Consider the following 13,837-nt stretch of genomic DNA (forward strand, 5'->3'; position numbering starts at 1 on the left):
GGGTGCAGCCAGCATGTTTAGACTGCTTGGTCTCAGATTGGTGGGGTGCTGGAAGGTAGAAGTACTTTGATTGATATGTTTATTTATTTATTTATTTATTATTTTTATTTTCCAACTTATTTTGGTTTTGGTAGGGTAGTAGTTGTAGTATACAATGCTGTGCTGTTACTGAGAAACACTCCAGTTACCTCGCTGGAACGTGAAAATACACTGCAAATTCCTTTAATTGCTTAGGGCCAGGTGTTTGCACACAGCAGATCTCCACCTGAAGGAGAAACTTGAAGTGCTCGATGACAACAGCCTCATAAGTGGGAGATTCTGCACTGTAACAATATGCATAGAAAAAGGATCCTTCATTTTTAACAACACTGGTTAAGTCCATCTTTCTCATCTGGCATCTGCCGAGTGCAAACATCAGCCCTGTTCTTCCTTCCCAGGTGTCCTGCCCATTACTGAGCACCAGACAAGTGTTGTACCTCATGTTTTTAATGCCTGGGGAAATGTTCCTCCTCAAATTGAAGCAGATACTGCTTTAGTTTCCTTTGCAGTCTTTCCTAATTCCCCCGTGGAAGCTGTTCCTCCCTCTCCCTGTGCTTGGGGCTCTCAGGGGGCTGTTCTCTGCCTGAGCTCCTGATGCAGCCCTTGGGCAGTGTGGTGGTGGGAGAGGGTGTGGACACAGCACATCTGTCTGCCATGGACTGGGGAGCAACTCACCTCACACTGCAGGACCTGCCTGGAGTGGCAAGAGTTTGGCTTGTGTTGGCTGTAGCTTGTGTTGAGCTGCTTGATTCCAGTCTCACATGAAAGTGTAATAAAACTTCCTTACTGAAATACCGGTTCTGTGACATTGCCTGGTGAATAGAAATGAACCAGTTGCCATCCTCCTCTTGGGGAAAAAAAAAAAGAAGATTTTAACCTCCCTGTAATTAAGGTTTTACTCCGAAGGAATGAAATAGAAACCATACTTCCAAATCCGCTCTCAATTTGTGAATCACATTAGTATTGATCAAAAATTGTTGTGTGGTACAAAGCGTCGAGCGGGGGTTTGGGATGATGAGTGTGGTGTCTGATCCTCTCAATACAAAAAATTGGTGAAAACATTTCTGGAGCCTGTGGAGTTAAGATCACAAACGGGAACAAGAGTTCTGAGTCTCAGCTGTTCTAACATGCAGCAGATGGTTAACTTGCCTTCTAAATCTTTGCACAAATTGAGTGAATTCTCAGGACTGCCCATGATCTTTCAACCCACTCCCAGGTTTTTTTTGCGCACCAGGAAAAGAATAATAATTTGCAAATCAGATCTAGGCTGTGGAAAAGGAAGGATTTTGCAACAGTGAGAAAGCATGAGTCAGAAATAAGACCTCTTGCAGCATTTTGCCTACGGCAGGTTGGTTTGCTGGAAGCTGGGAATCCTGTCCTTGAGGCAGCAGTGAAGTGAACTGTTTAATGCCTGTTCTCTGATAGTCTCAGATGAAGTGCTGTATAGAAATGCTTAGTCTTGACATTCTTCAAATTATCCCAGCAACACTATGAGAAATAATGTTATCGTAAGTCATCCTCCCTTGTAATATCAGTACTAACTTCAGTTTCTCTGAAATTTCTTGTTCTCTAGTCTCTCACAGAATCTGAGTTTTGTTTCAGCATTTCTCATGCATTTTCTTTTATTTCCTTCATGACGAATTCAATTTGCTGCAGCAAAATAATCTTAGTACTGAAATAATAGATATATTAAAGTATGAATTACCTTGGTGGCAATAAAGAACAGGTTTTTATTGCTTGCTTATCAAGGAGGGTTTGTGTTTATGAGTTCTCTGAGTAGTAAGTGCGTTACATTAGGACTTAATTTAACCTGGCTTGGTAAGAACAGCACACTCAGGTAATCCGAGAAGACAGGACAGATTTATGAACAATATGACAAAGGCAACGATGCTTAAAAAAATAATAAATTGTACGTGCTGTAATTTTTTTTTTCTTGGCAAAGAAGTTGTCAGTAGTATTGAAAAAAATAGATGAGAAGCAATTTTTAAAGATTTTAATGAAAAAAAAAAAACAAACACACAACCAAACCAACTAACAGCTAATCAAAAGGAAAGCTTTTCTAAATGGAGGGTATTCCTAGTCATGCCAGAAGATGCTCAGGCTGCAGCCCGGGAAGGAGGTGTGGTACCAGGAAGCTGAGGTGGCAGGATGCTCCTCAGGGCAGGGCTGTTATCCCATGCAGCATCTTCAGCAGCCCCCAGATTTTTGGGCCTTGTTTACAAGGAGGAAATGAACCAAAAGAGCTTCACCCCGTGGCTCTCTCAGCAGTTTACCTCAATTCAGTGTAATAAAGTGAGCTGGGAAAGGCTCCTTATCTGAAAGGAATATCACACATATAGATTCATAGTCTGCTGCAGTTTGGAGTCATTGCCATCCGTGGTAGGCTGTAAGAATTGTGAGCAGCAGTGGCCAAATTGCATTTTGGGCTTAGCAAAGCCCTGGAGAAGGGTGTGTGTTGGCAACATGGCAGCAGAATCGTGGGAAGATGTCTTTTCAGCTTGTAAGAAAAATATTGTGCTGATTGCTTTTGGTGATGGCACAGAGAGAAGTGAGTTTGATGCTCTCAAAACCTTGTGAATATCACTGCAGCAATTTGAATAATACTGATTAAAATCTGTCTCAAGTACAAATGAATGTCTCTTGTTCCACACTGTACAAGTCAGCAAAATCAAGTGTTGTTAGGAACACGTTATAGACCCCAAATGTTTTATTCTTAGATCTTGTAAAAAGTAAAGGAAAAGAACAGGCCACTTTACAGGGTAATTCCGTTTTTCAGGTTAATTTACATCAGATGAGGTAGATCTAGACCTAACATTTTTAGACAGCTCCTGATGAGAGGCAGGCATAAGGGAATGCCAGTTGTGTTCTGTTTTGTTATGCCGTGTTTGTTTTCATCTGTTAATTGGGATAACCAAAGCAGCAGCAGCAGCAGTGGTCTCCACGTGACTCCAGTGGCTGTGCAGACATCCCTGCCAGCCCCTGGCAGAGGTGCTGCCTCTCTCCTGGTGCCTCTGGACCTCGGTGTTGTGGCTGCAGAGCAGGGGCAGGGACGGGCCATCCCCGCTGCCATGCTGGGCATTGATCTGTGCAGGGCAGTGGCACCTCTGGGGGCCCCTGATGGCAAAAGCTGGGGCAATGCACTGTTTGTCCAGCTCAGCACAGCTTCTGATTGGGGTCATTCCCATGTGCCTTGCTCCAAAGGTAGGCTTTTGCTTTCAAGGGCAGACAAGGAGGAAGCAAATCTTACAAAGCCTGAGCAACGTGGCTTTAATTGAAGTTGTACATCTTGATGGAGCAGAGGTAAAAAGGAGGAGACCATATGGTGTAACCTTTATTTTTGTTAAGGTCCCTGATAAGCCATTGATTTGATAAGAAATACTGCTCCATTGGCTGAGCTCACAGGGTGCAGTTGTTCTCTGATAAGCATGTGTTTACTGTCTGCCATAAATGCCTGAAGTGACAGTTTATGGTGGGTTGGATTGGATATTCTAAATGCTGAGTGGATGGATCATAACTGTGCTTTCACAGGCGAGTCTGCTGTGCACTCCTGTTGGTTGAAGAAACTGTAATGTCCATTTGTTCTTGGAGCAGAGCAGTTGCACCCAGGGTAATGCACAATCTGTGCAAACATCGTACAACAGAAACCCCTTTGAATACAACATCCAGCCCAAATAACCTCTCAAAAAAGCCAGGAAGGAGAAACACAAAGATATAATGCATATTTTAATACACAGAGATAATGCATATTTTAATACAAACTGCATGCCTTTTAGAACTAGACGGTTGCTTTCTTCCTTCATGTTACACACTCATGCTGTCTGGACCTTGATGTCACCTCCTTTAGAGCAATATTCATACACATCAAGATTTTCATACCCAGTAAATCAGTTAACAACTGGTAGGTTTCCATGGTGCCAGAGACCCAGTGCTGTTCCAACAGGAGGTATTCAGGGATGAAAAAATTATTGGTCTTCAGACTCTTAAGAGAAAGGAAATAACTCATCTCTCTTTGGGTGAGCAGAGGCTACCATGGTGTATTTATAGTTCTGTTCCTACTTGTGCTGGGTAATTTTTCTGAAACTCAGGATATATTTTTTATGATTAAAATCCAAAGACACTCTATTATTTCTATAACCACATTTAAGTCTTGTAATTTAAACAAATTAGTTTGCATTTCACATGTCAGACACTGATTTATAGAGGAAAATGGGAGTTTGTATTTGGTTTGTCTCTTGATTCATTAACTTTTGATTGAAGAAAGGTTTTGAAATAGGGTGTAAAGGAATTTTCCATCTTTAGTGAAGGGATTTCTTGGGTTTTGCAGTATCTGGTTGGGTTTTTTGGTGGTTTCTCTCCCTCCCTTGTGTGCATATGCCAAGAAATCTTGAATTCCCTTTCCTGCTTTGGAAAGTTCAACCTGAGGGAATTGAGCAGGGCTGAGGGCTCTGGCTGCTCTTTCTGATGCACTTGCAGGTGCTGGGTGTGCCCGGGGTGGTTGCACAAGAGCCGTGCTTGGCTCCCAGGCCTCACAGGAGCTGTGGAGATCCATGGGGATCACTCCTTTGCTTCTAAAGTTGCTCTACCCTGTCCTGTGTACATAAACATTATGTGATACAGGAAAGTTGCTGCTTGGCTTTGGAGACATAGGAATGTCTTAGCAGCTTAATAGTCAGTTTTCTGCTCCAGCATAAGGAGAGAAATAATTAGGAATTGTGTCAAGGCGGTGTCTGGTGTCCAGAGGAAATTGCATCAGATGGCCTGATGCTTCTGTCCACTTGAGGTGGCTGGTTTTGGTTTGGTTTTGTATGTCACTTGCCAGCTACATTTAGCATGAATAAATGTTTTCAGATGTCCCATAAATCAAAACTTGGGCTGCTGTAAAAAGCCTGTTGCAAGAAAAAACGTAGAAAAAGATGCTGGATTTTCTGGCCAGTGAATGATTCTGGAAGATGAGACACTGAGCTAATCCTGCCTTGTGACATGTGGGTGAGATGTTCTAGGTGAAAATCCCCCAGGGCTACAGAGAATGGATTTCTGTTGTGTTACACCCAGTTACACCAGGGCTGGGGCTGATCCTGCCTCAGGTTTGCTGCCTCTGAGTTCCCTCCTCTCCCACACAGCAGCTTGTGACAGATGGAGCCACCGCTTCGAATGATGGACCTTTGTCAAGCCCGGGCAAAATGGCCACTTGAATTCAGGGGGGAAATAATGATCCTTTTGATTAAGCAAGCTGGTGTTGGTGGACGGGCTGTGCAGCCAAAGGCAGAGCTCAAAGGGCACCTGCCCATGACACCGGTGATGGCAGGAAGTGTTGCCTGCCTGCCAGGGAGAAAAATCGGCCCCGTGTTTGGAAAGAACAGAGGAAGAGAGATTAGAGGTTAAACTGGAAAGGGTGTTAAAAATATTCTCGGTGTATGATGGCTGTAGCAGTGGATTTAAATTGCTGAAATTACCTTGTCAGGATGCCTTATCAGCTGCTGTTCTAGTGATTGTTTGGTTTAGATAAGAACTGGAGTGCGATAAAACCTTGATAACAGTTTAGAGATTACAGCTCTTTTGAAACCGCTGGCACTTGCTGGGGGCTCTGAGCTGCGAGAGCTGTGGTTGGATTTATTCCACTACTTTTTTTTCTTTTTTTTTCCCTCCTCCGCCCCTCTTCTCTCCTTTTGTTTCGTGTTTTGTTTAAGTGCTTTAAGCTCTTGTTTTAGATCCTCGTTATTTTGAGCGCTCTTGGGAAGCAGTGCATGTGCTGGAGGAGGGACCTGCTGAGGAGTGGAGGTGAATGCTGAGGGAAGAACATCAGCCAGGTACTGCTGCACCTCTTGCCATCTGAGCTGTACACAGCTGCAGAATCCATGAGGACACAGAAGGCTGGGTCGTTCAGCACGCTTGGGAGCTTTCTCCTGGTACCTCCCAAAAGTTCCTGTAGTAATCCATTGGTTTACAGCAGTTCATTTAATGGGGATGTAAAATACCAGCCCTTGAAAAATCTACCTGGTGTTCGTGGCAGTACATCTGTGTTGTTTTTTACTATTTTCCACTGTGTTATCTTTTTGGGGTTGTGATCTTATAAGGATTTTTTTTAGATAGAGGCTGGTAACAAGCCTCTGGCTGAACTCATCCCATGTGTGCATGTCATGAATGGGAGAAGCGGTGACGGAAACCAGTGTGGTGGGTTTCTTCAAACCTGTTTCTTCTAGTGGGCTTGAATTTGTGTTTGCATTCTGTTGTGGTTTGTGTAGCTCGGTGGGGTTTGGTTGTTCTGCCTTTGGCAGCAAATGCAGTGTATCCCCTGTTCCATGGGTCAGCTGATAACACACTGAGGCTGCTCCAGTTGGCTCAGGCACAGCGTGTTCCACAAAGTCCACAACAAAACTTTGGACCACATGAGTTTGACTATCTGGGGATATGTAAATAATTGCAACACAAAGTACCAGGGGGAAACTGTACTCTGGAATAACCAGACTTTGCTTCATCGTTGGTTTTGGTTTTTTGTTCTTTTTCCTTTTGTTTTTAAACTGAAATGTTTTGTATTTTTCCTGTAATATGGGAGGGACCTTTTTGGCAGTTAACTCACTGAATGTACGCCCATGTATGCTTGCAACTGCTGAAAGATGTCATCTAAAAGCACCAGTAAGAGAAATTTAAGCGATTATAGCTCTGTATATTAGTTACATCTCAAAACATCAGTTTTAAAAGATCACTTTTTTCTTTATATGTGGATGAGAGCATATGCATGACAGGTTGTTAATGGGGCAGAATTTGTGTTGAGTTCTGGTTCTGTCTGAGAACAGATTAATTATTGAGACTGTGGAGGTTGGTTTTATGATGTGATAGTAGTTTGTTGGGTTTTGTGTTACTTAGGTACCAATAGTGGACACATTTGGAGAGGCACAATGGAAATCATCTCTAGCCCTAAGTAGGGCAATCAAAGTTGGAAGAAAAAAAAAGATCAGACTCTATTTTTAGAAATACTGGACTGAGCTGTTGGGTGACCACTGGATTTCCTTAGGGTTGTACAGAAGGCCTGTGAAAGAGTAATTAAGCAAAAGATGAACCACAGCAGAAATACAACTCCAAACTATTTGAGTTACCAAATCTAATCAAATAATAAGAATGAACAAATAAGCTACCCAGCAACCGAGATACTTAATGAGTACTGATTTAGAGTCTTCTTAATTGTGTTCAGGCGTTCATGGGCTGTATTTTCAAGTCTGTGTTTATGACTTGAGACTGTACACTCTGTTTTTTCCTCTTAATGAAAGCTCAACATTTCTTTTGTTCCAGCAAATTTCAGAACGTAGAGGATGATGCCAAATTATCACATGCCTCACAACAAAACAAAGAGCTGGCAGCATTGCCTTCCTGGGGGAAACTGGAAACATCCCAGGCTCGCTCCAGCCGTGCTCTAATTTGAGGTTTAACGCTCTGTTGATATCAGCCCACAGCTGCATCACTGCAGTGGATGTGGGCAGGGGCTGGGCAGAGCAAGGAGTCTCTGGCCTTGGCATTGGATGGGCATGGGCAGAGCCAGGAGCTTGAGGAGAACTTGCCCAAGGAAAGTGGGGTGGCTTTTGCCCCCCAGGTCAGAGTGTGTGTGAGCATCGCCAGCATTGCCAAGGAAGCCTAACGTGAGCTGGCTGCTGGCACTTTGATCTGTGGTGGGGTGACTGACAGCTGGGTAATTGTCCATCAGGAGGTTGCAGTGGGTGAAAGTAGTCCCTGTGGGTGCCTTCCCTTCGAGATGCGCAGTTTCCCAGAGGTCCTGTGGGTACAGTCTCACCAATTCCTGTGCGAGAAGGAGGTATCAAAGCCGTGGGGAGGCATTTCAAAGTGTTCTTTGCAAAACCCAGAGGTTTTGCTTTTTACCTTTAAAGTTTCATTTTGAATCTCAGCTCCATTTCAGGTGATGCTAAAAGTGAAACTCAGCCAGCTCTTCTGGGCTGGAACAGTTGCCAGGGAAGGTCTCACAACTCTCACATGGCTTGCACTCAAAGCAGTGGGATAAGGAAGGAGATGACAGATCATTCTTCTGGTTCTTAAGGAGTGTCTTATGGAGAGTTGCAGTTCTGCAGCCACAAGAGCCAGACATTCCTGCTCTATCCCACTGTTACTGTCTGGATGCTTCGACCAGGACTTCTTACAGAAGGAGATACCAACTTACCATTTCCTTCATTACTTTCTGCTTTGGCAATTAGGGGGTAAACTCTGCAGTACCTTTTGTGATTTGGTGCTAATAGTGACAGGGCAGTGGTGTCCCTTCCTCTAGAGCCTGACTTTGAGCTGTTATTATTATACTATTCTAGAAACTATTCATATCTCCTATATGCAAGTATTTTTATTGCTGTTCTCTGCCACCAAAAATGCAGTAATTGAAGTTACACAAGGGTTTTAATACCAGGCTCAGTTGTTCCTGTGGGCTCTGGCACCTCATCTCTCCAAAGGAACAGGTGGTGACAGAACTGCATCCCCTCAGTTTGCTCATCTTCCTCTGTGTGTGTGTGGGGGGGGGAAATAGAGCATATATATGAAGACTAACTAGTGAAACCACAGTGCTGTTACAAAATGCATAGAGGCTCAGAAGTTAGGCCTCTAAAGATCTGGTTTGTGACCTGCTGGTCACCTTTCTCATGTCTCTTAAGACATGAACAGTCTTACAGTAAAAACTAAATGCAATTACAGTGCCCAGAACAGCTTCAAAGTGGCCTGGCTAATTTTGGAATTGAGTTTGACCCCAGAAGCAGGTCAGTTGCATGGGATGGCAGGCTTACATCTTGAAGATTATGACTAAACCACACCAATTTATTTAGCTACAGTGAAGAATTTGAATTATTTAGGGTTGGGTTTTTTTTTTCCTTATAACCTCTCAAGAAAGGCAAACTTTAAGCTACCACACACAGCTGGTGTTTCTAATAAGACACAGATGTGTTTTGGGATCTCTTCCCATCTCCTGCAACATTTAAATGTAGATAAATAGAACTTAATCAGCTATAAATAACAGCATGTCATGCCTGTGGATCAGTAACCTTCTCTGGGACTCCCACGGGACTAGGGTTAAGCTTAATTACTTCAGTCTACTGCAAACAACAGAATAATCAGTTGTTGGATGTTGCATGGGGGAAGGTGGAGGGAGCATAAAGAAGCAACTCAACATCCATGGCCAGGGACGTGATGCCCTGGTTCTCAGTGTAGGATAATTGTAATGCTTCAAGACCAGGGGGATTCTTTTATTCCCTGTTTTGGTTTCAGTACACAGGAGGCTTAGTGTCAGTACTACATCTGTGAGTGTTGTTTTGAAAACAAACAAACTCAGGAGGTGCCTATGAACTCTTTCTTCCTCCCCTTAGGGATATTTTCCTCCCCTCAGGGATAACTGCTCAGATTTGCTGTAGTTAAAAAGGTGGTGATTGTCTCTCTTCAGCTCTGCTGTAGATGAAGGCAAGTTATTGCTCTGTGGCCATTGCATATTGCTAATTTTCATATGTTAATACAGAGGTGACCTGCCAGTTTGAACAAGGCATCCTTTGCTCTTTGCTCAACACACGGCCTTGTTTCCCCACTTAGCAGGGGCCATCAGCATCACTCTTCCAAATAGCAGGCTGTGACAAGGGAAACTGATATCCCAAACTGCTCATTGTTGCCATTTGTATTGGTATTTTTGGCTAATTATCAGTTCTCTCAAGAGCACCGGTGAAAAGACAGTTCCTAGATGTTTTTCCCTGTTAGCTTCTGCTCTTGCATAATGGTTAGCAAAAATGGACTGTGTTATTTCACAACCTTTTCCCAGCTACAGTAAGTTTGAGCTATAGATTTGGGTTTCTTACAGCAGATTTGATTTACAGGAGAGCTGTCCCCACCCCACATATCTGCTCTCCAGTACCACAAGTGTTGAGTGGGCAGAGCCTGGGGTGGTTAGCCGGGAGCTCAGGGCAGTGCTTACAGCTCGCCTGAACAAAAGGGCCTCCCAAGGGCTGTCTGGAGGAAAAACAGCAGTGCCTGGCATTTGGGGTGTGATTTGTGGTGTAGATTATGTGCAGTTCAGCTATGGGGAGTCTGGGCTGGGCTTGGCCCAAAGCTCCGTGGGTCTGTGTCTGCTGCTGTCCCTGCACCCCTTCTCAAAGCCAGAGCATCTGCTGGGTCTACAATTAACAAGCATTGCTTGTTTGCCTTTTTCCTTGTCCCTGGAAGCTGCAATTCCTTCATGGAAACATAACCCAAGTGTTCCTGAGGGGGAGAACCGTGGCCGTGGGCTGAGGCCGTGGTGCTGGGGCAGTGCTGGCGGCAGAGCCGGCCCGAGGCAGCCCCACCGCCCCTTCCCAGACCCCACTGGTTTGGTTTCCCCCGCTGTGGGCCAGGCTCGGGAAGACAGGGGAATATTTATTTATAAGCTGTCTGTACAGATGTTTTCGTTGTGGTTTGCGGTGCATTGGTGCCACTTAGTGGGAGGAGAATTGAATTGACAGCTTTAACGGTGCAGGGGAAAACAAGGAGAGATGGGTTTCGTGTTCCAGCCCCCCTCCACCTCCCAGCAGTATTTCTGCAGTTTAAAGACAAATCCAGATCTGTGCTAGCCACCGAGCTGCAGTGGGTTCTGGAGTTGGCTGTTGGCAGAGTAGTGCTGGCAGGCTGGGCATGCACTGACCCTCATCCCACCAGGAAAGCTGTATGGAAAGCCCTGTTGAATATTAGGCTAAATAGGCTGGCTTTGCTGATAGAAAAAGCTAATCCAGCCATGCCTTGTGTTTAGCAGGTTTTGTCAGGCTTAAAAATCATCCTCCCTCTGTTAGGATTTCCGTTATTTTAGGTGTAATGGGAAGGATGATGGATCGGGATGGTGTTAGCTCTGATCCAGTTTTGGAGGAGCCAATCAATACGGAATGTTAACAGTGTTTATTCAAAATCATTTAACTAGATTTTCTATTGATTTCCCTGCAGGAAGGCCTGTGGGGAAAAAAGAAAATCCTGTGCTGTGATATTCATAAGCAACCCATTCTACTCCCCCATGTAAATGCTTAATGTGAACTGATGGTACCTGGGAAGAGGCTTGGGTGTGTGCTGTTTGCAGATGTAGACGTGGCCATCAGCCACACACTTCCCCATGAGCCTGAGTGTCATGGTGAGGGTGCAGATGTTGCACTCAGAAGGCTTTGCAGCATCCTCTGCTGTGCGTGAGGCTGTGCTATCGTGGGAAGGTTCTTCCTTGTCAAGATGCTCAAGAGCATCTCGTGTTGGATTGATATCTCTGTATTAGAACAGAGCCTTGTGTAGGACAGGACAGCTTAGGCTGGTTTTACCTTGAGTTGAATCAAATTACTGAATTGCTTTTTTGTTGTTTGCACATGGGCTCTTAGCTCGTTGAGTTGTTTCTCTGTGCTCCTCTGTGGACAGGCAGCATGAGGTGCCCCAGGGCTCCAGGGACTCTGAGCCTGGTTTTGCAACTCCTCTAAGTGGGGAACTGCTGCTAATTTTAGTGAAATTTCTGGGCATGGAACAAGTTACACTTTCAGTCCTTGAGAAAACACACTGTGACCAAGGATTGGGTTTACTGGCTTAATCACAGCAGCTTTCATCTTAGCTGGTCCCATTGCCCTGGGCAGGAAAAGCAACACTTTGAGAGGTTGGCAGATCCCACCTACTGAGATGTTTCCCGGAGCCCTCGATGGCTCCCTTTGTGTGCTGTGGTGCTCTTGGCTCCAGTGGGAGGGAGATTAAAGTGGCTGTGGGTGCATGTCCCGGCGTCACCTCTCCCTGGCTCTGCCCCCAGCCCTACCTGTGGCCCATGCCAAGCTGGCAGTTCCCAGGTGATGCTCCTGGGGCACAAATTCTTGGATCTTCTGCCTCATTTGGAGCCCGTTTGTGCCTCTCTTGCGCTCTCACCAGAGGGCACTGCACAACGTGTCGCAGCCTAATAAATAACCTCTTAACCTGCTTAGCTGCTTTATGCTCAGTGGCATGTTTTACAACGTTACCTGGAGTCCTTGAATGCTGGTTCCCATGGCAACCTGATATAGCAGTTTTATTCTTTATTACTATCACTGTTTTATTGCTGCCTTGTTCAAATGTGCTGTCATTTTTATTTTGCCTTGGTGTGTGTGTGCGTGCGAGCCACAAATCTGTTTCTCAAAATTATATTATTAAACCATTTAGTGAATTTAGAAAAAGGGTGATGATCTGTCACTGTCGATTTAATATTAAATGGAGAAGCACACCATAAATGGAAACAAGCTAGAAAGAAAAATAAACCAGCAACCCAAATATTGATACAGACAGTTTAGGATGTTTGATGGCGGTGCAAATAGTCAGGTAAAAGCAAATTAATAGGAGAGATACAGCTGCTGTGAGAGAACATTGTAGTCTTAATTTCTGTGAGAGGGCATACCAACAGTGACCAGATATCCTTAGGAGCAGGATTTGGCCAAGGATTGTCACGGGAGCAAGGAAGGACCTGAATTGTTCTAAGATGAAGCCTGAATCATTTACAGAAGAAGCTGTATGGCCAATAGGGTAAACAACCAGAAATAAGGCTGGTAATGTGGATCAAGCTGTGGATAACTCATTGTTTGCACCACACTTATGCTCTGTTAATCCTGTGGCTGACGTGTCCTGCTTCTCTGAAAGAGCCAAGGCAGATTTCTTCTTGGTGATGAGTGGGGGCAGGAGAATCCCCTTCACTGAGGGACTGGAGCTGGAGGTGCTGGTCCTCCCAGTGATGCTCAGTGTGTAGTTGCAGAAGTCAACTGTTGACAGATTTGGTGTTGGGAGGGAAGGTGGGACTAACACAGACTCTGGGTAGAGGGTTTGTTCCCTTCTTAGTGCAGGGCATGTTCTGTTCATCTGTTGGGGGATTGTTTGGGGATTTTACCCAGAATGTATTTTTTTGCTGTTACAGGAGGTGAAGGGTGACAGTTGTAGGGGTGATGGGGATTTGGAGGACCTGAAATGCATTTCTCCTTAGGCCTCCTCAGGAGAGCATCAGGGACTCAGCCAGGGTGCTGGCAGCTCCCTGGGGGCGAGGGGGGCAGGGGGACCCTGCTGCAGCCTGGGGTGATGGGAGCTCTTTGGGGCCAGCTAATCTCAGCAGACAGCAGCACGGGGTTTTTCTGCAGGGCAAAGAGTGCCTTTGTGGGAAGGGCAAAGCAAACAGAGTTAAAGGCAGAGTTAAAGGCAGTGTGATCTTGTGCACACAGGAGCCAGCTGGCAGCCCCCAGATAACAGATATCTTCCGAAGCACATGTCAGGAGCAGTGCTGTTCTCAATGGCTCCCTTGTACGTGCTGTCGTCCTCCTTCCCTACTCCAAGTATTAGGGGGCTGCTCTAAAAATATTTGTTCTTTCTGAGCTCCTCTGTCTAAGTCTCTCTTCCCTGTTGACTGCTACTGTGCAGCAAAGCAGGGCTGCAGGATATAAGTATCCCCTGTGCGGAGAGAGGATGTTGAAAGGACGGGGGTCAGGGCTGCCTCCTCGAGGGTGATCTCCTGTATTTGAGGAATGGAGAGGCATCATTTGGAAAGGTGTAAATTATCTAGGACAGCACATAGCATTTTACAACCTGTACTTAAATCCTTCATTATATCTTGTGCCAGCAGCAAGGCAGATTCTGCAGCCTTTCCTAAGGACACTGAGCTAGGGATTCAGAGGCTTTGGAGGATGTGTCTGTCCTGCCAGAAAATCTGAAATTCTTTTAATCCCCCCCCCCTTCATTCTTTGGTGATGCTTTGTAGCAGGACAGGTTTGGCTGCGAGACTTTGGCAGGGAAAATTTCTTTAAAGTGCTTGAAGTACACCCTTGTTCCATCTCCA

The 13,837-nt window shown here is 45.1% G+C and overlaps 1 protein-coding gene across 12 annotated transcripts in view; it reads left to right on the forward strand.

Moving 5' to 3' along the window:
• Positions 1-13,837, forward strand: part of FBRSL1 (fibrosin like 1) — a 370,905-nt gene that overhangs the window by 41,752 nt on the left and 315,316 nt on the right. The window lies entirely within an intron of this gene.

The sequence above is a fragment of the Manacus vitellinus genome, unplaced genomic scaffold, assembly GCF_001715985.3.
Source record: "Manacus vitellinus isolate BGI_N305 unplaced genomic scaffold, ASM171598v3 scaffold_31_pilon, whole genome shotgun sequence".
Lineage (NCBI taxonomy): Eukaryota > Metazoa > Chordata > Aves > Passeriformes > Pipridae > Manacus > Manacus vitellinus.